Raw genomic sequence first — 21,782 nt, 5'->3', positions numbered from 1 at the left:
CATTATAAGCCGAGAGAACTCGGACAATCATGAATATCAAGAGAACAGTACTCTGTTGTGGTTCAGCTCTGACAATTAGTGGGAGAGTAATTTTTTCTTCCATAGTAACTGCATCCCCAGTGAAACTGACTAATGGCGTCGAGACTCTCTTGAGTCAATCACTCGGTAGTCGCATTCAGAAGAAAATCAAGTAAAACAAAATATCTGTTGAGCTTTCATTATCCACTAAAATTTTTTTTACATCATAGTTTGCTATCGTTGTCGAGACAATGACAGCATCATCATGAAAAGTTTGTATTCTTCGAACATATTCTTTCAAAAAAGTAATTACATTATCGAGTCAACGTTTCTTCACCGACTCTTCTTTGAAAGTTGCCCCCCAGTTCTTCTGTCACTCGACAATCATGTTAATTACTCCCATCGTTGGTCGATTGTTGAGTATCTCTTTAGCTTGCGACTGAGATTGTTGGTCGGTGGGAGGTTGAGTCGGACGATCTCGTCAGAATTTTTTTGAGGTAGTCTCATTAAATCATGGCCTTTATCTCGTTTCTAGCTAGATACACTGTTCGATATTGTGACCGTGATCACGATGAAACCGACAATATTTTTTCTTGTCACGGCTCTTCGGTGGTGCTTTCATTGGCGAGGGGCATCGTAGCTACTCCTCTCCTTTGATCTCCATCAAATTCTGAACATGAAGAGCAAAAAGAGGAGTATAGAAGTCATACCTGCTATAATTATTCGGCTTCAGACTCTGTCGTCGAGGTGAAGCTCGTTTATTAATAATTAACCGACTTGATTCGGTCGAAGCTTTACTTTTCTTTTGTTTCTTCTTCTGATCTTTTTCTTCTATCTGGTGTCGGTCAGAAGCAGCTTCATCTGCACGAATATACTTGTACGTGCACTCTAAAAATTCAGCGTAGGTCTGAAGGAGTCTTGTCTAGAGAGTAAGTAAATCTAGATCCTCTCAGACTCCTCTTCATGGCCAATATGGTCAAATCTTCATTGAGGCCCTGATCTCCATTGTGGCCGCATTAAAACGAACCCTAAAATCTCTCAACGTCTCTGTCTCACCTTGTTTAATTGAAAAGAGACTGTCTGAAGTCTATAGCAGCTTGTAGCTAGTGCTGAAGTAGGCCACGAAAGAATGCTCGAGCTATTTGAAGGAGTTAATACTCTGCAGCTGAAGTCCAAAATATCAGGCTCAAGCAGCCTTCTGAATAGTTGCCAGGAAGTCGATGCATAGGAAGGCATCAGTTGCCCTCTGAATCATCATGAGAGCCTTATAGCTCTCCAAATGATCGATCGGATCGGTGGAGCTGTCGTATGGCTCCATCTGTGATATCTTGAATCGAGACAGAAGTAGTTCATCCAGGATGCATTGAGAGAGAGGCTGGGCAGTGTGAAAGTCATAGTCGTTGGAGGACTTTCGATCTTTCACCTGAAGTCGGAGAAGCTGGCAGTCAAGTTCTTTGAACTTACGTTCGTAGTCGTCAAGCCACCATTGCTGAAAAACTCCAGGGGTAAAACCTCCTGAAGAGCTTGAAGATAGAGAAGCAGAAGGCGTCCACAGTCTTTTCCCCTTTCTGATACTATGTGCTCGAGAAGGAGGGAGAGAATGCCGCGAATGATGGGTGGCATGATGGGAGTGCCAAAAATACGGTTGCCCATCTCGGTGGGAGTGTTGAGACGGTCGTCGCTTCGAAGATGAGAAGGGTGAATGTCGTAGAGGACGACGGCTGTGCCTAGATGGCACTGACTAAGCCATCGGCTCTTCCATTGGTGACTGCTGCTATTGCTAAGTTTGTTGCTGCTGGAGACTTTGGACCGCCTCCGTTAGTACCTTCATTTGCTGTATTAATGCAGCAATCTGTGCGTCTAAGGTGATCACAGGATGTGAAGAACTGGACTCTGCCCTTGGAGGTGGGGGAGGAACATCTTTCGGATGGAAAAACTGTCTCGTCGATCCTGTCGAGTGTTGAGCTCTGATTTTTGACATGATATATTGTATTCTTCTCCTACCTGGTGCGTCAATCTGCTGCAGCCAATCTCCTATCGTCTGTCGTCAGTGATGAGCACCTGCAAAATGAAGTCCTCACAGATCGAAATTGTATCCGACAGAGACCCTCCGATGCTTAAATCAGTGGAGAGTGGTGAACAGTAAATAAGAATATTTGAAATGACAGAGACTCAGTCCAGAATTACCTTACCAATACTGTTCAATTACCTCCTTTTTATAAATGATTCAAGTGTAGCCATTGAGCACATGGTTCTGCTTTTTATGGCACTAAATTATCGGACCATAATCGTGAAGTTAGTGGGCTGTTTATGCCCACTAATGACCGTGACACATAATCGATAATCATTTATAACGGTTAGATGTATAGGTTCCATACATTTCGGCCTTATATGATCGTAGGAAGATAAGCCGACTATATATCAGTAATAGTAGTAGGTTAGTAGTCGTGGAGATCCGAATGAACATCAATCGATTATTTGATATGTCGATGGTCTTCGATCGGAGATTGAGCAAGTTGTCCATTCTTGATGATGATAGCCGACTGTCGGTCTGTTAACTGATTGTTAATCAGAGTCGGAGTATTGTGTTCATAAGGCCGATATAGAGTCGGAGTCTGGGGTTAGTTGATTTGTCCCAACAGAGGATCATCACAAGAACACTAGAAAAAGAAAAATCAAAGTTTGCTATTTGTTATAAGGGAAGTTATACCTGGTGACCATCAAGGAATGTTGCCAACTGAACCTTGATAGCCTAAATGGGCAGGAGAAGCACCAGCAAAGAAGTGGCCAGGCCAAGTTGATCTACACGATGGCGATGTCTTGGCAGCCGTCGGCCATGTCTGATCCCACCAACATCCTAGCTACTTAAATTTTGGGCTAATATCTCTTAACTAGGCCTAGGTTTTTCCCAGCAAACAATTGTGATTAGCAGTTGCTTAATTCCCACTATCTGGATCTTCTAAAGTTGGGGAAAAGATACCTATGTGGTTGAGCTTTCCTATTATTTGTTTCATAAATTTTTCTATTAAGTGATATAGATCTGTACTTTGCTGGGCGTAGACAGCGGTTGCCCCTACACTCTTAAAAAGGACTTATTTTGCTGTATTATGTGATATGGCTTTCTTGCTTCTTTTGTGTTCTGATCATTTCATAAATGAAATGGTAGTGACGTGCTCACCTTTTCTTCAGGAAAAAAAAAAAAAGAGAACAATATATAAGTCAAGCACATGGTTACCTTGATTTACGATTGCTACATGAAATGCCATTTTCTTGTTAGGGCCTGCATAAGATGTTAGAGAATCATTCTCCCAGAAGTAGGACCGTAGTAAAGCTTTAGCTACATTGAAGGATCCTATCATGAAGGCCAAATAGAGTGGAGACATATTAGCATTATTCAGCATGGATGCCAATCTAACATCCTCCTCCATCAGTATTTTGGCCACGCACTCATGGTCATATTTGACAGCCTCATGCAAAGCATTAGCACCATTCCTATTCCTTGCTATTAGCACTCTCGTCAATTCGATCCTATACTTCTTCACAAATTGGAGGATGAGGAAGACCATCTTATCATATCCAGCCCTTGCAGCGCAATGCAGCGGAGTGTCAAGCCTCTTATTTAGTGCCACCAAAAGAGATTTTTCTCTACGACAGAGCTCATTGGCAAGCTCCAAATATCCTCGACTAGTAATTACATGGAGGGCCGTGTTGCCCTCCGGTGTTACTTCAAGAAGGCATCTAGTATCTTATTGTATTGCAACATCCTCCGATATTGATATTGTAATATCCGACACCAGATCTCCAAATAAAAAATTTTCTTGTCGCAATAATTCATCTAGAATTCTTTTATCTCCTGATATTGCTGCTTCAAGCAATTTAGGATTCATGGTGCGATGAGGTTGAACTTTGCTTTGAGTAAAATCAAGATCAAAATCTATCTGTATTGTATGGCAAGTCATGCTCTCCTCAGTCAATATTGTTCTAATAGTTTTGTGTGCTCCAAGGACTACTCTCTCTCTCTCTCTCTCGCCATGCTCTCCTCAGCCAATATTGTTTCAATAGTTTTGTGTGCTCCAAGGATTACTCTCTCTCTCTCTCTTAGAAGGGAGGCTATAAAGGCATCCAAATTTATTGATGGAGAAGTATTTATATCAGAAGAGGTTACAAGAAAAGGATATACAAAACACAAGCAAAGAGAATTAGCCTGCAAGAGAGAGAAAATCTTTTTGACATAAGAGGAGAAAGAACTTCCTTTACTCTATTAAAGAAAGATCAAAGAATGAGGTGTTTAGAAGAGGGTGCACGAAAGAAAAAATAGTGATATAAGAATAAAGTTTAAACTTCATTTAGAGGCTACCGATATATTAGTTCAGATTGCTCTTTAACAAAATTCTACAAAAAGAGAGAATAGAAGTATCTCACATAAACGATACACACACGATGGATAGGGTGATAATGAAAACAAAAATTTAATTTTATGAAATAAAAAATAATAAGAACTTGAAAAGTAAAATTAAAAAATGGAGGCATGATACTAACCTTCTCAATGACTTTGATCGTCTAAACTGGCACTTGAATTGTAAGAACAAATAGTTACCAAGTTTTTTTGGGTCTCATATTGCTTTCAATCATCATGACACTAAACTCAAGTTCAAAATTTTTTATGTGCAGAGAAAAATATATCAGAAGGGAGGCTATAAAGGCACCCAAATTTATTGATGGAGAAGTATTTATATTAGAAGAGGTTACAAAAAAGAATATACAAAACACAAACAAAAGGAATTATCCTGCAAGGGAGAAGAAATCTTTTTAACATAAGAGGAGGAAGGAAAGAACTTCCTGTACTTTATTAAAGAAAGATCAAAGAATAAGATGTTTAGAAGAGGGTGCACGAAAAGAAAAATAGTGATATAGGAATAAAATTTAAACTTTATTTAGAGGCTACCGATATATTAGTTCAGATTGCTCTTTAACAAAATTCTACAAAAAGAGAAAATAGAGGTATCTCACATAAATGATACACACGCGATGGATAGGGTGATAATGAAAATAAAAATTTAATTTTATGAAATAAAGAATAATAAGAACTTGAAAAGTAAAACTAAAAAATGGAGGCATGATACTAACCTTCTCAATGACTTTGATCGTCTAGACTGGCACTTGAATTGTAGGAACAAATAGTTACCAAATTTTTTTGGGTCTCATATTGCTTTCAATCATCATGACACTAAACTCAAGTTCAAAATTTTTTAAGTGCAAAGAAAAACATATCAAAAGGGAGGCTATAAAGGCACCCAAATTTATTGATGGAGAAGTATTTATATTAGAAGAGGTTACAAGAAAAAGATATACAAAACACAAGCAAAGGGAATTAGCCTGCAAGGGACAGGAAATCTTTTTGACGTAAGAGGAGGAAGGAAAGAACTTCCTGTACTTTATTAAAGAAAGATCAAAGAATGAGGTGTTTAGAAGAGGGTGCACGAAAGGAAAAATAGTGATATAATAATAAAGTTTAAACTTCATTTAGAGGCTACTGATATATTAGTTCAGATTGCTTTTTAACAAAATTCTACAAAAAGAAAGAATAGAGGTATCTCACATAAATGATACACATGCGATAGATAGGGTGATAATGAAAACAAAAATTTAATTTTATGAAATAAAGAATAACAAGAACTTGGAACGTAAAATTAAAAAATGGAGGCATGATACTAACTTTCTCAATGACTTTAATCGTCTAGACTGGCACTTGAATTATAAGAACAAATAGTTACCAAGTTTTTTTGGATCTCATATTACTTTCAATCATCATGACACTAAACTCAAGTTCAAATTTTTTTATGTGCAGAGAAAAATATATCAGAAGGGAGGCTATAAAGGCACCCAAATTTATTGATGGAGAAGTATTTATATCAGAAGAGGTTACAAGAAAAGAATATACAAAACACAAGCAAAGAGAATTAGCTTGCAAGGGAGAGAAAATCTTTTTGACATAAGAGGAGGAAGGAAAGAACTTCATGTACTTTATTAAAGAAAGATCAAAGAATGAGGTGTTTAGAAGAGGGTGCACGAAAGGAAAAATAGTGATATAAGAATAAAGTTTAAACTTCATTTAGAGGCTACCGATATATTAGTTCAGATTGCTCTTTAACAAAATTCTACAAAAAGAGAGAATAGAGGTATCTCACACAAATGATACACACGTGATGGATAGGGTGATAATGAAAATAAAATTTTAATTTTATGAAATAAAGAATAATAAGAACTTGAAAAGTAAAATTAAAAAATGGAGGCATGATACTAATCTTCTCAATGACTTTGATCATCTAGACTGGCACTTGAATTGGAGGAACAAATAGTTATCAAGTTTTTTGGGGTCTCATATTACTTTCAATCATCATGACACTAAACTCAAGTTCAAAATTTTTTATGTACAGAGAAAAATATATCAAAAACTATATTTTCTTAATTTTTTAAAATTTTCAAAAGAAATAAGAAGCATAATTTTTTTGATTTTTCATTTTTTGCATCACTTTGGAAGGCTATATTTCTTTTCTTTTCATGCATGGAATTGTCGCTGCATATGTTTCTTTCTGAATGAATTTCAAGGTACCTTTTTTTTTTTTGGTGCATGGACATCTTAAAAGTGATTTTTTTGGGTGGATGAAAATATGTACAAAATTTTACTTCAAAAAATAATCAAGAAGAGTTGATTTTTCAAAGATTTTCTTTCTATAATTTTTCTAAATTTTAGAGAAGGGTTGAGTTTTTTCTTTCCTTTCCATTGAATAGGTATAAAGATATGCTGAATTGTTAGGTCCCTCCATCCACTAGTTGACCATGGTTTCAAACATTTTCATGCCCATTTAGCTAATAGGGAGCTGTTCATGTTGCTTATATCTTTGATTTCTCAATCCTCCTTTATTTTGTTGCATAAATTTGACCAGCTTACTAGATTATGAAATTTGTTTACCTTGAGGGAGGGAATCAAAGCAAATAAATGCTTCTAAGACACTTAAATAGCAATATGCATTGAAGATGATCTTTTGGACCTTATATGATCTTTTGATTTGGATTTTCAATATTTTTAACTCTTAAGATTCTTGGTTAGTGAATATTAAGTTCCTAAAATTTTTGGATTCACTGGTCCATAGAAATTTGACAAATTAATAAAGATGGGATTTGCTTTTATTGTGGTTTCATAGGCATGCAATTATTCTTTTTATTTTTTCCTTTAGTTTTTTAATTGTGATGGCTCACTTTTTGTCTCTGCATCCCATTGGAGGTGTCAATTATGTCTAAACATAAACTAACAAACTGCAGGTTGATCTTAACTTAGTACTCAGTGCATGATGCTATTATGATTATGTGATCTCTTGATTTGAACTAGAAGCTTTTATGCTAGATAGATTTAATATAAAGGCAATGATACGGATACTTTTTATTGTAGAGATAATATCAAACTCAAGGTCAAGATTTAGATTGTTCAGCTTTGGATTGTGTAATTATGTAAGTGTTTTTTTACATAATTGTCACTGTAAACTTTGTAATGTCATATAAAAATTTAATCACAATACATCATTATATAATAATAATATTGCAAATTAATATTATTCTAACAATAATATAGTACTATTATATTATTATAATACATTGATACCATATAATTTTATATCTAATATATTAATTAAAATAAATAATTTCTAAATTAAAAATAGTTTATAATAATTATTTGTATTCATATTAATAGTTAAATTATTGAAAATACTATGCAAGTCGTGATTTGATCCTAAAATTATTTCTGATTTGACTATATAACAAATTTGAACACTACAAAAGATTAGGAAATTAATGACTTTATATTGCCGACGCTAGGAAGAAGCGTCGGTAAATTTAAAAAACAGCTTTCATTTGCCGGCGCTTTCTATTCGCGTTGGCACCTGAAATTTTTACGATGCTTAAAAGCATCGACGGAGAACATTAAACGCCGCTAAAATTTACTATTAGCTTCAGCCCCCGTCTCCACCCCCTATCCGATTCGAAATCCTAGTCCTCTCTCAGGAGCTTCTCCGCCTCTCTAGGCTCTTCCATATTCCGTGCCTCCTTCCCCGTTCGGATACCGACTCTCCACCGATTTAAACCCCTCCCCTCCCCCTCCCCGATCCATCGCCAAACTGACTCTCACTCCCTCATAGATCCCTCTTCTCCCCCTCCTCCTCCTCCTCCTCCTCGTCCTTCGGCTTCATCACCGACGGTCTCCTCCTCCTCCGGCCTCTCTGCCCCTCTGCCTCGCTTCTCCTCCTCTCTTTGTCCTCCTCCTCCTCTGGCCTCATCGCCGACAGTCTCCTCCTCCTCCGACCTCTCCGCCCCTCCACCTCACTCCTCCTCCTTTCTTTGGGGTTTGATTCGAAGGAGTTTTGCGTGTAACTAGTTCTACACCATCGGTTGTCGATCGTCGTCGCGCCGCTGGCGGAGGAGGCGGACTGCATTCTGTCGGGCGAGCTTAGCCTGCTTCCTGATCAGATCCCAGACTATATTTACTTGGATTCGGACTCTGGTGAGCTTATACAAACTTCTCTACTTATCATTACCTGCAATGATCATTTTCTTTGCTTCCAGTCTGATTCTCAAACCACTAACTATGACCCTCATCTTCAATGCTCCTTCCGATTGTAATCAAGTATTTTAATCAAGTGCATGGTAGCAATTAAGTTGAGCAGGAGTTTCCTCGTTGGGTATAGCAGTAACTGGACAAGTCACCTTATATGACAAGGTTGATTGGGATACAGGGATGCTGAGCTGCTGAGATTAAAGGAATTGTTTTAGAGAGTCAAAGTGTCAAGAGTATCTGGTTTCCTGGTGAGTCCCTGTTTCAGGGCATCATGCATGCATTGCAATTTGTCAAACTTTTGCACTTACGTATAACTGGAACATTTGGTAAAAATTCTCCTGCTCAGATACGAATTTCAAGGGAATAGGCATTAAATCTCTCTTGTTGACTCCCAACATGTATTTTGTGCAAAGTCGCACAACCACCCAAGCACTTGTAACCAAGGAGTGCCCAATGTTTCTTGATTTTCTGATACGATTTAATTCATACCACCAGTTTTATGAAGATTGTGTTAGCAAACAATATAACTGAATCAATCTACTATGCCATTACCTTTTTTTGTCAATGTTTTTTTTACCATAACTAGAAGACTGATTATGTGCTATTGTTCTCTGAGCAGGGATGCTTTTTGTCCTGGTTTTAAGCTTATGAAGTTTTAATCGGAGCTTCTTATTGAAGCATATTATTTAGAGGTTTATTATATTAAAATCTACTAGCTTGATTTGTAGACACTTTAATTTAACACTATGATGCAATCATAATGCATTGAAGATTTGCATCCTTGGATCTGTTGAATTAAGTGAACTTGTAGGAATCTCATACCAAGGGGGGACTACTTTATCTCCCACCCATTAGACCTGTTTGCACCCTGGACCGCATTAACAAATTATTATGTTAAACTTTTATATTGTTGTAAAAGATAGTGGTTAAAATTCTGTGCTCCCAATGAAACGGCCTGTGTTTGAAGGTGTGAGGCAATTGTGCTACATTGACTGACCATTTAAGTGTTTCAACCTTAAGGGAGCTAAGTTGAAAGCTAAGGCATTCTTACCTCTAACATGTTTTGGTTAGCATCGGCAATGGTTATCGCATGCCATGTACTAAGTAGACATTCATAACTTTTGGTAGTATGGAAACATCTTGCACTGTTCAATTTGATTGAAAATTTGAAATGCCTTGGCCTTGACAGTTTCTGACTAATATTAGTATCAGAAAACTAAGAGAGCGCTAACATGCATCTATCTTAATCCATTCCTACAGTAGAATCTTCAGAGTTATTCAAATTAGAATTTGTTGAAATGCCCGACTTTGCCAAAAATAAAGATTAGTTGACTTATATTCACCATACTCATTTGCCATTTTCCAAAACTTTGCAAATCTCTGAATATCATTGACACCTTCATCTAAACCAAAAATGTTGTAGTTAGTTTTCTCTTCTATCTGTGCAAGCCTTGGTTGTTCCTTCCTGCAATGAAGAGTGTTTGACATTTTGTTAAAAATATCTTGAAAATGTAGAAACCATTTTTAATCGACTGTAAAAAAATTATGATATAGTCAATAACTCAAAAATTTATAAGTTCTCAACTACTGAAAGAGTTTTGGGGAAGGTTGAAAGTGTGGTTCTTGACAGAAAATCTCTAGCACATGCCCATCATTATGTGTTACTTCATAATGACATAATATCACGGTATCACATGTTAGTATAGTCATATATTGATTTATTTCATTATCATCATCTATAATGTTCTTAATTAATGAATTAATTTTTCTTGTAGCGAATTTTTGGTTGCTCAGAGATGAGCAAACCACATCATTCGACCCAATCCAAGGATTGAGCAATGATAGTTGATTGAGTTATTCCCTGAACAGCTTTTTAAACAGGTTAGTTATCTATGAAAGAGGAAAGATTAATATTTGAGTACATTTATAAGCATCAAATAATATATTAACAATTTTATCATGATTTTTAGGTACCAATGATGATAGAGAGTAGCTATTCAGATGAATTAATTGCTATTGTTTGAGATCCTAACAATATTGTGAACAGATATAGTGGTTTCATCATTAATAGGTTTAAATTTCATACGAAAGAACATGAAAAATTTAGAAAAATCCAAAACAGTGGCATTATGGTAGAAGCAGATGGAAAAACTTATTATGGTGTACTTACAGATATTTTTGAGTTGCATTACTATGAAAAATTTAAAGTTGTATTGTTTCGATGTAATTGGGTGGATATAAACTCCCTAGGGGGCTTAAAGGAAGATATGAATGGATTTACACTTATAAATTTTTCAAGACTAATACATACTGGGGTGTTATTAAAGAATGATCCATTTATTTTTTTTATCTCAAGCTCGTCAAATTTTTTTTATACAAGACTTGAAAGATAAGGAATGGACTGTTGTGGTAAGAACAAAATTTCGAGACTTGTATAATATGAGAAAGGGGTTAGAGGTAGAGGATGATGAGACTTATATGCAGTGTATGCTTTATAATTTTACATCGACTAATGATCTAAATGCTACAAGCTTGATTAGGATAGATATTGAAGGAGAAAATATTGACTAATTTTGAATTGGTAAGAGATTTAAGATGTGTACATTTATTATATATTCATATCTGTTAAATTAATTTTACTTTTTATTAGCAATTTAATCAATATTATATTTATCATTTCATAACTTATGTTATCTGATTTTTGTTTCTATTTGTGAATATTAGGTGACATCATGCCTCGATGCAGACAGTCCCAGCAGTCTGAGGCCGGTCCTTCGTCATTCCCACAGCAGTCTGATGCTGATCCTTCTGAGTCACAGTCGGATTCTCCTACTGAGGAGAATCCTGTTATGGATGAAATACATTCCAAGGTATTTTAATAGAAGTATTATATATTCATGACTATTTAGACTTACGTATTAATTTTTGTTAGGTGATTATTAATATTAATTCTCATTTTGTTTTTGTTGTAAATGCATCCAGAAAAGCACAGATTAGACGTGGACCCATACGGGCTAGAGATATTTGGCACTTATCTGAGGGTGAGAGGGTCGTCATCCGATGCAATCGGATGGGGCAGCTCGTCAACAAGTCGGCTAGATTGTTGACGAGCTTCTTAGATACTGTTGTACAGAAGGGTCAGCTTTGTCCTTTGAATTATTCTAGATGGAACGATATGCTTCATGCATATAAGCTTGATATTCTATGATTAGAAGAGGCAAAAAGATGACTTAATAATTTATGTTAATTTGTTTGTACCAAATTAATTATGTTGTTTAATAATTGGATATCCTTCTTTGCTTCAATGTAGAGTAAATTTGTACTCTCTCCAGATAACCATGAATCGGTGTTGAAGTCCCTTAATCAAAAATGAAAAGAATTTAAGGCAACATTAAAGAGGAACTACAAGAGAGAGGGTTTGGCGAAGGACGATGTTGCTCATATTTATCCTCCTGATATTGATCCTCATTAATGAAGGGAGCTTGTCCATTATTGGTTCTCTGAGAGGAAATAGGTAATTGTATGCATTCATCATATATCTTATGTTATATTGATTATTAATATAGATAATTTAGATATACACAAAAGATATTAAACTGTTTACTTTATTTTGTAGGCATATTCTGCAATTGGTAGAATTGCACGAGCAACTCAGTCTATTCCTTATACATCAGAGTCCAAGAGCTATGCGCGACGTACACAAGAATACATAAGCTTATTTGAAAATATTTAGCATATTACAAACTTTATAGATCTTATTACAAAATATTTGTCAATTAAAATTTATGGATCATATATTTTATGAAATTTATGTTTTCTGTAGATGAATGAGCATAGTGGGGAGCTTGGTCAGGTGGAGTTTTACAAGATGACTCATATTCATCGAGATAGTCATTTTGTTACTGACGAGTCGAGAGATATATTTGTATATATTTATAATCATTTAGTGCAATGATTTACACTTTATTTTTAATTATAAAATTAATATATTTTTTTTGAACACAGGAGAGCTTCATCTCCTATTGTAGAGTGTGTCGGTGAGTCCTTAGAATCTACGGAGGCCAGTTATATCGAGGCCCAAGTGATGATAGAGCTGCTGGGACCGGATCGCTATGGTCGAGTGAGGGGTTATGGAGTTGGAGTCACCTCCACTCAGTTATCTAACATACGCCGATACACTCAGGATGCTAGAGAGAGCTCTAGCAATATCGATATTTCTATGCTCAAGGCTCGAATGGAGGCACAGATCAAGGAGCAAGTAGAGGCGTCGGTGCAGGAGCAAGTAGAGGCATGGGTGCAGGTGCAGGTGCAGGTGCAGGTAATAAAACAGAACAATGACACTGTGATATCTAGCTTGAAGATCCAAATTGATCAGTTGACATCCGCATTACACACATTTATGGACTCTTCTAAGGTACATATCTTATTATATTTATTGCGGACAAGGGCTTGGCCCGTCACGTGAGGTATTGTCCGCTCTGGCCCATGGGCCTCACAGTTTTGCTCTTTAAAAGGTGCCTCACATGAAAAAGATTTTTTCTTCCTTATAAGCGCGAGTCTCTTTTGACTCACAATCGATGTGGGACTATTGGTGCCCTCCACATTATTAGAACCACAACAAAGCCCCCCAATCAAAGGGGACTTCAATGTGTACAATCCGAGGAGCCCCATAATCAGCCGAGGCGGACCTCAGCCCCAGAGAATCGAGACGGACCTTGACCCCTACCTGATGCATCATTGTTGCGGACTAGGGCTCGACCCGCCATGTGAGGTATTGTCCGTTTTGGTCCATGTACCTCACAATTTTGTCCTTTAAAAGACGCCTCACGTGGAAAGAATTTTTTCTTTCTTATAAGCACGAGTCCCCCTTTGACTCACAATTGACGTGGGACTATTGGTGCCCTCCATATTATTAAAACCACAACAGAGTCCCCAAGTCAAGAGGAAATCCGATGTGTACAATTCGAGAAGCCCCACACTCAGTCGAGGTGGATCTCAGCCCTAAAGAACTGAGGCAGACCTCGACTCCTATCTGATGCGCCATTGTTGCGGACAAGGGCTCGACCCATCACGTGAGGTATTGTCCGCTCTAGTCTATGGGCCTTACGATTTTGTCCTTTAAAAGACGTCTCATGTGGAAAGAATTTTTTCTTATAAGCGCGAGTCCTTGACTCACAATCGATGTGGGACTATTGGTACCCTCCACATTATTAGAACCACAACAAAGCCTCCCAGTCAAAGGGGACTCCAATGTGTGCAGTCCGAGGAGCCCCACAGTCAGCCGAGGCAAACCTCAGCCCTAAAAAATCGAGACAGACCTCGACCCCTACCTGACGCGCCATTGTTGCGGACAAGGGCTCAGCCCGTCACGTGAGGTATTGTCCGCTCTGTCCTATGGGCCTCACGATTTTGTCCTTTAAAAGGTACCTCATGTGAAAATTTTTTCTCCTTAGAAGCACGAGTCTTCCTTGACTCACAACCGATGTGGGACTATTGGTGCCCTCCACATTATTAAAACCACAATAGAGCCCCCCAGTCAAGAAAGACTCCGATGTGTACAGTCCGAGGAGCCTCACAGTCAGCCGAGGCGGACCTCAGCCCTAGAAAATCGAGGCGAATCTCGATCCCTTCCTGGTGTGCCATTGTTGCGGATAAGGGCTCGGCCCGTTACGTGAGGTACTATCCGCTCTGGTCCATGGGTCTCACTGTTTTGCCCTTTAAAAGACACCTCACATGGGAAGGATTTTTTTTTCCTTATAAGTGCGTCTTTTTTGACATACAACCGATGTGGGACTATTGGTATTCTCCACATTATTAGAACCACAACAATATTTATATTTGTTCATAAACTTAATCATTTAATTTACATTATGATTTTCATATTCTCAACACTAAAGTTTTTATATATTTGTTGTAGGCTCCTAGTGGTTCCAGCAGTCATGGAGTTGATGGCAGTCATGCTTCTATGGATGACTGATAGCTCGATGCCTCTATCTTTTTTTTGAGTTTTGTAATTCATAAACTTGATGGACAGGTTTATGTATTGATATGGATTGTTATTATGACTTTATCTTGCTGTTTGAATTTTGTTATAATGGACAGGTTTATATGTTGATCGTGATGTTATGCAGTTTCTATTATGTTTGTGTTGGTGTTTGATTGGATTATTTGATTGCAATTTATGTTGCTAATATGTGAATTTTATTTTTAATGTAAGCTTCTTCTACATGGTCTTGATCTAAGACCGTGTATGTGTGTGTGTGTGTGTGTTATGTGTGTTGCAGGCCAACTCAAGTTGTTAAGCAGGTATTTTTTTAGATATATTTAACTTAAAGCAAGGATTGAAATACTCTGTAAATGAACTAACCTGCAGTTCTTTTTTTGGATCTAGTTTATCATGAAAATGCTCGTGTGCTCCTTCATGATGAAAGCATATATATTGTTTCAACATTTTAATATATTTCTGTTGGTCAGCCTCTTGTGTATTACGAGTAAGCTCTGCCTTCTTTGACATATTTTTACTCAACTGCTGCAGCCTTTTCCAAGCATACCTTGAGTCTTTCTCCACCCATTCGTTGTGGGTGTTGTGATGTAACTGTTTTTTCAACCTTGATTTGAAATGATTTCCATCTATGCGTACTTGAATTGGTGTGCCTTTCATAACCTTACATGTGCGCCAGTTTGTTCCATTATGGATTTTATTTGCCAGCACAATAATGCACTTTATTTTGTGCTGAAGGGAAGGTTCAGAAGATCTGAGGAAGGGCATGCACAATCTGTATTAAAAAAATTGCTCCTGTAGGGGCCAGCAATCAGGTATATGTGCAGTTAAGCATTTTACAAAGTACAGGCCGGTGTGGGATATGTTTCTTGATTTCACTAGGGGCATGTGAAAGTGCAGAATTTATGATTAAGTGATCAGGAACTGCACCAAAATAGTTTCCTAGTCTGCAGGCATATGGCTCTAGAGGTGGGAGACACGGAGCAATGTATAATAATACGTCGAATATACAAAACCTTGTAGACGTGCACTTAACATTTCCCTTAGGTTTCTGTAAACAATATGATTGCTGCATAAGCAGCTGGTGCCCAAGAAATATGGTTACCCATCGCCGGCTGACCTTACTGCAGGTGGCACGTGGTGAAGGTGAGGTCTAAGCTCAATGATTCTGAAGTAGAAGTGTAGGTTGAAGTGTACTTTGTCTAGCCTTCGAATACCCTGCTCACCATTCCAATGGCCTTCAATTGTGGCAGTTTGAAATTTCCATGCACAGACAGTCCACAGCCATGATTTCAATCGCCGTTTGTCTCCCTTCCGAGCTGAGTGAGACCCAAAGGTGCATGTCTTTACATTTCTAATGAACATGACCAGTGGATTTTTAGTGGGACCCATCAACAAATTGCTGGAAGCATTTGCATCGGCTGGAGGGTTAATCTAAATGGTTTATGAAATATAAAGTTGTTTGTTTTATGCTTGTTAGTCATCCAAAATAGTTAGATAAGGCACTGGTATTCTTGTAAATCTATACAGCAATTTACGTGCATGCATCTCAACCTTTAAAGATGACAACCTTGAACAAGATAGCCATCAGCATCTCTTACAGTTATTCGTTGTTACATAAGTGACGGGGCAGCATTGCACCCCATTGATTTTGTAGATGCGCATGCAGGGAAGCTCGTGGCAGAGGTAATGAACAAAGACATAGCAACCATCGGTCCTGCGAAAAAGCAGTGTCCTCGGGATGATGACTTGGTATCTTGAATCCATTTTGTACAAACCTGTTGCTCCTTGTAGGTCTCTTTTCATCCGAATCTGGAAAGGGATGTTTGGAATTTTTTTAATAATTTTCGAACAGATGTATGTATTATTGCACAGATTATTTTTAAAATATAAGTATTATTTTTTTTTTGAATTTATTTAATTCCGATGATTTAAAAGCATCAAAAAAATATTTTCAAAAGACGATGCTTATAAGCATTGGTAATGACTTAATTAACGACGCTCACAGAAGCATCGGAAAATTTTGTAAACATACCGACGCTTTCTCAATGTGTCGGGAAAATTCTTTTCCACGCCTTATATAACGACACTTTTTTGATGCTTGGTGAAGGATTGTGAAGTTTTTTGCCGATGCTTATGAGCATCGGTAAATGATAGTTCTAGCGTCGGCATTGCTCCTTTTTACTGCAGTGAAAGTTTCATAGTACTTAAAAGAAATTTAGTGACCAAATATGTAACCACTTTTTATCAAATGCTTTAGTAGTAGAAGTTTTACTGCTCAAAACTCTAAAGATAGAAGCTCTAGCAAATATGACTTAATTAGCTACCATATTCCAGAAATAGTACTGCCTCCAGTTATAAGTGAAAGGAAAGTCAAACCGTGCTAAGGGAGTGCCAAAATCTATTATAACCTTCACCAAGTTGGTCTTAATATTTCTACATTCATATTCTCATTTGAAGGTCTTTTTTTTTTTTTTTGTATTTTTTTGCATAGATTAGGTCAAATTTGTGGTAGGGATGAGAGCCCGAGAAGCTAAACCAATATAATCACCTTTTCGTCTTTAGAGACAACCCCATCTATGAAGCAAACTCCTCAACATTTTCAAATGAACTTTCTATGGTTTCTTGAGCTAGCTCTGGTGGCTTTCTGCATGTTTGCCTCTTATAACACGCTTTCCATAAATAAATAAATATATATTTTTCTACATATCCTGCCGGTAACCAAAGCAATGGTGGGAGTTCTTCAGAAATAAATGAAATAGAAGGATGGTTCTCCATTTGTTTATCCTTTTGGGATACATGGAGATAGAAGAGGATCGATAAAAAAATTCAGGTTTGGTTGGCACATTTTAGTTGTTGTTTGGTGCAAGTTATGGAAGGAACAAAATGCTAGAACTTTTAAATTTGAGGTTTTCCTTTCTCCTATTAGCTTCTGACATCTCTTAAACCTGGGTAATGGTCTTGATCAGTTGGGATTCTAATAAGTAAAGGAATACTATCTATTTTATATTTTTTTTTGTTGGCATAAAAGTTGCTTCTCAATTTGCTGTGCTTTTGTTGGCATAAAATTCTGATGGGCCCAATCTGATTGTTTTTCTAAGACGAGGAAGGAGAAACGATTCCGACCTTCCCTTCCCCTTTGCTTGGGAAAAGAATCAAGCAAGAAAAAAAAGGTAAAAAGTTGAAATTTATTATTCATCATATGGTTACCCTTCATAAAAGGGATTTATCTTATGATCTGCAATACAAAACTATCAAAGAGACATCGTGTTTGTCTAGGTACGGGATAACTCCATGAAGCTTTTTTTCCTTTGGCATTGAGGCCGTGCGAAGTAGGAAGTAGCTTGCTCTCAGGTCATCAGTAATTAGAACCTAGAACTGACCTTTTGCCACGCCCAGAGCTGCAAGTGATCCCTGTTATGTTCACGTCTGAAGAGCCTGCTCCGATTGTAATGCAATCACCTCCTACATTTTATACAAAGTGAAATCATTCCATCAATAGACTAGCAAATTTAAGCTGCTAAGTCTAGTTTGCCGTCTTGGTTGAGAGAATTGCCTGTTCCAATGGTGGTACCCGTTACGTCAACATAATGAGACCCTACGATGTATATGCCATCAGTGTAAGGACTGTCTGCTGGAGACGTGAAGTTGAGGCCCTTCAAGCGAACCCACTTGCTCCTGTCCACGATGAGGTGCTCCCCTGGACTGTTGAGAAGTTTCATGCCCGTCATCTCAAAATCCACACAGCCGGAGATACCAAGTAACTGCCACAAGAACAATGATCAATCAAGTAATTATGAGACACCACAATAAAAGGGTGAGATTTCAAATTATCAAATATAAACCAGCCAAGCAAGACCTGATTGGACAAGCCATCATTTTGATCAAACCGAAGATTTCAAGTTTTAAAAGGGTCAGGTCAATGAGCTATTGGCCCTCATGCTCTTGTTTGGCAACTACATATTACAATTATTTTATCGGTTGATAGAATCTTAGAACGAGGAACCAAAGCCCACCGGGTGAAGACATTCTCAACGGCTGAGGTGGAAACTATCTGCTTATATTTGAACATTCCAAGAGAACTACTCGCCCATCTACAAAGGGTGTAGGCTTATGAAGCTGGTGACAGTCTTTTTGTGGTTGTATTACGAATCCAGGTTCAAATCTTATCTCTATCAAAGTTTTGGAGATTAGGGGTATTGTGGTGGAGGTTTACATTCTCTCAAAATATAGCCTATTGCCTATGAAAGCCTGAAACGGGATCCATACTCAAAAAATACCATAAAGTGCTGTGCATGTTAGACGCCACCGTGCGTGTTTTGTCTAAACCATAGAAATACCTCTAAGGTTCATAAATTTCTTTTTCCTAGTATTTTAACCTACAAGCTCGTGACTGTCCGTCCTATGATAAATGATATCCAATCATATACAGCACTCTACGGTACTTTTTGAGTACCGTAGAGGCCAACCTAAAATAATGATAACAATAAAAAACAAAATAAACGAAACAAACTTGACTGCATCCGAAGCACTCAAATATACATAATTAGATGTGCTGGAAGAGCATATACTTACAGAAGGCACGTTATCGCATTTCTGCAATAAAAGTTACAAAAAACGGGAAAATGAATCAGGCTATAATCTTTGGAAGGGGCAAAAATGGAGGATATAGACTAGAAAGCGAGAACATTTTTACATTTTTCTTCTTGCAATCCCACCAGACGGGACCCCGGCCATCAATCTGACCATTACCATCGACAACTAAGGCAGTGATGTTTGTGAATGAGATCCAACTGGTGCTAATTTGGGAGGTCCACAATTTGTCAGGTGCCACAATATTTCCTTCAACCTACGAGAAAACTTTCCCCATGTCAAAGTCCACTCCCATTGCTAGCTTTATTGAAACCCCTGCCTAATTTTTTCAGTTAAATGGATTATACCTGAAGATGGGTGATGTCGTAAGGACAGGGGCCTGGGAATGACACTTCGCTCAGCAGGAACGTCTTTCCGGGAGGAACCAGTAATGTTGGCCACCCAATGGTGGAGCACACGGCCATCCAAGCCCTCCCGAACGCCTAAAAGACGCCAATTTACAGTATTCAGTGCATAATTACAAGAATGCGTGCAATCTGACATGGATCCACGTGCACAAATTTGTAAATATCATGTACGTACACATGCATCAATACATGCTCTGCATGTGCCTGAGAAAGGCGGCAACACAACCGTCAGAGCTGCATGGTCAACCACAATTCCACTAATGCATGCATAAACATACATACATACATGCAAGCTGGATTTTTAATTTTTTAACCTTGTTTATTAGCTTTCAAGATTGTGATTATGTTTCTTTATATTTGTTTATAGGCAGATTTTAGTTTTCTGTATAAGTATTTCAGGAAAAATAAATGGCACTTTTTTAATTGATGATATCAGATTGTTGCTTCTTAATATTGTATTAAAAAAATCATAGTTTCCAAATCAGAGCACATATTGCTCCTAGATACTGTCTATCATTTTTCATATTAAAATTATCCTTTCATTTTTTCCTAGATTACTTATATATTCCTGGTAATAAAAAGATTCAAGGAAAAGGTTTAGAAAACTGGGCTAACAAAAGAACCTAATTACAACCTTGGCTGTAAACAAGCATGACAGAATTCCGACTATAAGAAACAAATAAAGACAAAATCTAGTTCTCCTACCAAAAGAGGAAAAATTCTAATTATGATCCCAAGATTAAAAATAAGAAAAAAGGATAAAAATATTGCCAGTAAAGAAATAAACTTCAATTTTTAATTTCATTTTTTCCTTAAAAGTGCATAATATGATTCCTGTTGCTAGTTTATTAATATAACAAATATTTATATAACACCTTTATGTTGTTCATATATACCACTGCTGTAATAAATGCAAAGCTGAGCTCTGAATTTTATTTTCTAAGCAAATAGCAGTCCGTTGCTACACTATTAGCAGTTTGGTCATCGCATTTTATGGACATAGACAAAGCCACATTCCAATATATCTTATGAAGATTAATATTGGAAGATTTGTTGAAACTTTTAGTAAATTTTAAGAACAATAGAGAATAAATCGCTAGCAATTTATTGGGAGTAAGACTTGAATAAAAACAAAAAATACAAACACACACACACAGCTTTCAAGGCATTGAGATCAAATTCTTATACCTGGGCATCATCGTGTATGCCATCTCCAGCAGCCCCATGATCCAAAACATTGATGACAGGAGAGGCCCCACCAACCAAGCGAATCGAAAGCAAAAACAAAAGAAATGGTGTGATTTCCTGCATGAAGGAGAAAAAAGAATATGAAGAGTGATGGAAGAAAAGTAGAAGCAATTAAAAAAAGAAAAATGATGTTATCGCCAATGGTAAAAATAAGGACACAAAGCTACAATAAAATTTTTAATAAAAAAACATTTCACGTAATGCGAAAAACTAATTCTCTTATAGATACAGCAAAAGAGATGTTGAAAGCTATTGATGACCAGGTGAAGATGGGATCTGGGATTTTGACGAAAGGGCTTCAATAAAATGAAAGAAGGGAAGTACTATGGACATTCACCATGATATTCTTCAAGCAATGTATTCCTAGCTATAGACCTGTTTATGAGATCTATGCTATATGTGTGTGTGTATATATAATGGGTCATAAGAAAGAACCCTTCCCTCCTTTGAAGTTACCATATAAAATATTCAATCAACAAAATTCTGCTACCAAGTAGTATGTCTTTCCAGCTAGCATATTATCCACACGATTCACTGGGTTTTTCTCAACTATTAATTCTTGAAATTCTATATAATAATATAATAAATTATAATAAATAAAATATTTCAATATCAGCTTTAATGATTGCCGTGTTGAAACTTCCATCATTAATCAATACTAAAGAATCTTAATAGTACCGAAGCCATTAATATTTGCTGCATATTAAATAATAAATTTTAACAATAGTCATGAACATTGATATCGCTATTGATGCTAGAATCCTTGTAGCGCATGGAAAGGAATTCACGTAGATATATAATAAATAATAGATATAATATATACTAAATTAGAATAGATTTTTGATCCTTAATTCTCTAAAATAAAGAATAATATCAATTAAATTATTAATATAGGTATCCACAT

The 21,782-nt window shown here is 37.0% G+C and overlaps 1 long non-coding RNA gene and 2 pseudogenes across 1 annotated transcript; 2 read left to right on the top strand and 1 right to left on the bottom strand.

The window, feature by feature from the left end:
• Positions 1–3,905, bottom strand: part of LOC140858682 (protein ACCELERATED CELL DEATH 6-like) — a 76,094-nt pseudogene extending 72,189 nt beyond the window's left edge.
• Positions 3,906–8,093: 4,188 nt separating this feature from the next.
• LOC140858681 (uncharacterized) lies at positions 8,094–11,512 on the top strand. The gene is made up of 3 exons (XR_012142251.1): positions 8,094–8,575; positions 8,700–8,877; positions 11,354–11,512. It is a non-coding gene; the product is annotated as an uncharacterized lncRNA (long non-coding RNA).
• LOC140858598 (uncharacterized) lies at positions 9,575–11,200 on the top strand (annotated as a pseudogene).
• Positions 11,513–21,782: the final 10,270 nt, after the last annotated feature.

The sequence above is a fragment of the Elaeis guineensis genome, chromosome 6 (assembly GCF_000442705.2).
Source record: "Elaeis guineensis isolate ETL-2024a chromosome 6, EG11, whole genome shotgun sequence".
NCBI classification, from domain to species: domain Eukaryota; kingdom Viridiplantae; phylum Streptophyta; class Magnoliopsida; order Arecales; family Arecaceae; genus Elaeis; species Elaeis guineensis.
The sequence above is the reverse complement of the archived record's forward strand: the minus strand, read 5'-3'. Positions and strand labels throughout refer to the sequence as shown.